Source organism: Monodon monoceros, unplaced genomic scaffold (assembly GCF_005190385.1).
Source record: "Monodon monoceros isolate NGI ecotype Baffin Bay Population unplaced genomic scaffold, NGI_Narwhal_1 Super_Scaffold_22, whole genome shotgun sequence".
Taxonomy (NCBI): Eukaryota; Metazoa; Chordata; class Mammalia; order Artiodactyla; family Monodontidae; genus Monodon; species Monodon monoceros.
The window spans coordinates 41,146,731-41,149,757 of record NW_021703779.1 but is presented as its reverse complement, the minus strand read 5'-3'; positions in this window follow the sequence as shown (position 1 = coordinate 41,149,757).

The following is a 3,027-nucleotide window of genomic DNA, read 5'->3' as shown; positions in this document are numbered from 1 at the left end:
GTTTTTGCTTTTTTGCTGGGCACATTGACTAGGTTTCCGTTACTAAGGAGCAAAGGATAGAAGAAGGGGATATTGGAGGCTGACTAGTTATCTCTGCCTCGGTTGCAAATCAGTGGCTCTTGTTGAAACTACTACTGCCAAAATGAGTTTGTAGGAGCTGAAGAATAAATGTTACACAAAGATTATTTGCAAAAAGCTGGTCTTCATTTTTTCAGTAGAAGGCAACAGAATACTCTTCTTTATTGAGTGAAATTCACAAGACATAAAATTAACCATTTTAAAATGAACAATTCAGTGGCATTTAGCACATTCACAATGTTGTACAAACATCATCTCTCTAGTTCCAAAACATTTTCATCACCTCAGTGGAACCTGAACCCATTAAGGAGTTGCCGTCATTCCCCCTTCTCCCCCACCCCTGGTAACCACCAACCTGCATTCCGTCTCTATGGATTTAACTATTCTGGATATTTCATATGAATAGAATCATACAGTATGTGACTTTTTGTGTCTGGCTTCCTTTACTTAGCATGTTTTCAAAGTTCATGCATATTGTAGCATGTGTAAGTACTTTGTTCCTTTCTCATGGCTGAACACAAGAGGAGAATCCTTTTAGCAGGTACGGTACCTGCCCCACTCCATGCCACATTCTAAACAAAGGCCTTTTAATTGGGTATAATATTCCTGAACAGTCTTGCTGAGGCAGACATTGGTACAAGTCCCAAGACCTTGGTGTAAGTACATTCTTTGTAGCTAATGAATGGACCTTGATTTTCTATGAAGCAGCAGCCTCACAACTGCACTAAGCCAATTATGACAATCCTGCTCCTTGTTTTGTCAGCCTCTCTTGCACCCAGAGGTGGTAACTTAAGCTCCGGTGATGAGACCAAGCTGAAGTATGCTGGGACTCAGAGAGATAGGTCTAGAAAATCTTTTGCCTTCTTGATAAAAGGAGAGAGGCTGCAGGGGCCCTTCTCCCATCTTCCTACTCTGAACCTAGACCCTATGGTTGGAGCTGTCTTACCAAACTGAACTTGGGTTCGCTTGCCCGCTGCACAGCACAGCCAATTTACTGACACCAGGTTGAGGTGAAGGAAAGTACAAGCATTTATTGCAGGGCAAAAAGCAAGGAGAACAGGCAGCTCATGCTCAAAAGGCCTGAACTCCCTGATGGCTTTCAGAGAAGGGGTTTTAGAGGCAATATTTGGGGTGAGGGTTGCAGCTTGTGGACTTCCTTCTGATTGGTTGGTGGTGAGGTAACAGGGTGATGTTTCAGGAATTTCAATTATCAACCTTCTGGTTCCAATCAGTCTGGGGTATACGTGCTTGTGGTCATCACGGAGTCATAATCCTCCACCTGGGTAGGGGGTCTTAGTTCCTGCAGAGCAACTCCAAAATGTGTGTCAGATTGTTATGTATATTCCTTGAGGAGGAACTAGGACTTTGTTTTATTGCTGACTATGGTTTAAATTATCATTATTTTTCTTTTTTTAATTTTTCTTCACATCTTTATGGGAGTATAATTGCTTTAAAATGGTGTGCTACTTTCTGATTTATAACAAATGAATCAGTTATACATAAACATATGTTCCCATATCTCTTCCCTCTTGCGTCTCCCTCCCTCCCACCCTCCATATCCCACCCCTCCAGGCAGTCACAAAGCACCGAGCTGATCTCCCTGTGCTATGCGGCTGCTTCCCACTAGCTATCTACCTTACGTTTGGTAGTGTATATATGTCCATGCCTCTCTCGTGCTTTGTCACAGCTTACCCTTCCCCCTCCCCATATCCTCAAGTCCATTCTCTAGTAGGTCTGTGTCTTTATTCCTGTCTTACCCCTAGGTTCTTCATGACATTTTTTTCTTAAATTCCATATATATGTGTTAGCATACGGTATTTGTCTTTCTCTTTCTGACTTACTTCACTCTGTATGACACACTCTAGGTCTATCCACCTCATTACAATTAGCTGAATTTCGTTTCTTTTTATGGCTGAGTAATATTCCATTGTACATATGTGCCACATCTTCTTTATCCATTCATCTGATGATGGACACTTAGGTTGTTTACATCTCTGGGCTATTGTAAATAGAGCTGCAGTGAACATTTTGGTACATGACTCTTTTTGAATTATGGTTTGCTCAGGGTATATGCCCAGTAGTGGGAATGCTGGGTCATATGGTAGTTCTATTTGTAGTTTTTTTAGGAACCTCCAGCCACCTCCACAGTGGCTGTATCAATTTACATTCCCACCAGCAGTGCAAGAGTGTTCCCTTGTCTTCACACCCTCTCCAGCATTTATTGTTTCTAGATTTTTTGATGATGGCCATTCTGACTGGTGTGAGATGATATCTCATTGTAGTTTTGATTTGCATTTCTCTAATGATTAATAATGTTGAGCACTCTTTTATGTGTTTGTTGGCAGTCTGCATATCTTCTTTGGAGAAATGTCTATTTAGGTCTTCTGCCCATTTTTGGATTCGGTTGTTTTTTTGTTATTGAGCTGCTTATAAATTTTGGAGATTAATCCTTTGTGAGTTGCTTCATTTGCAAATATTTTCTCCCATTCTGAGGGTTGTCTTTTCGTCTTGTTTATGGTTTCCTTTTCTGTGCAAAACCTTTGAAGTTTCAATAGGTCCCATTTGTTTATTTTTGTTTTTATTTCCATTTCTCTAGGAGGTGGGTCAAAAAGGATCTTGCTGTGATTTATGTCATAGAGGGTTCTGCCTATGTTTTCCTCTAAGAGTTTGATAGTTTCTGGCCTTACATTTAGGTCTTTAATTCATTTTGAACTTATTTTTGTGTATGGTGTTAGAGAATGATCTAATCTCATACTTTTACATGTACCTGTCCAGTTTTCCCAGCACCACTTATTGAAGAGGCTCTCCTTTCTCCACTGTACATTCCTGCCTCCTTTGTCAAAGATAAGGTGACCATATGTGCGTGGGTTTATCTCTGGGCTTTCTATCCTGTTCCATTGATCTATCTTTCTGTTTTTGTGCCAGTACCATACTGTCTTGATTACTGTA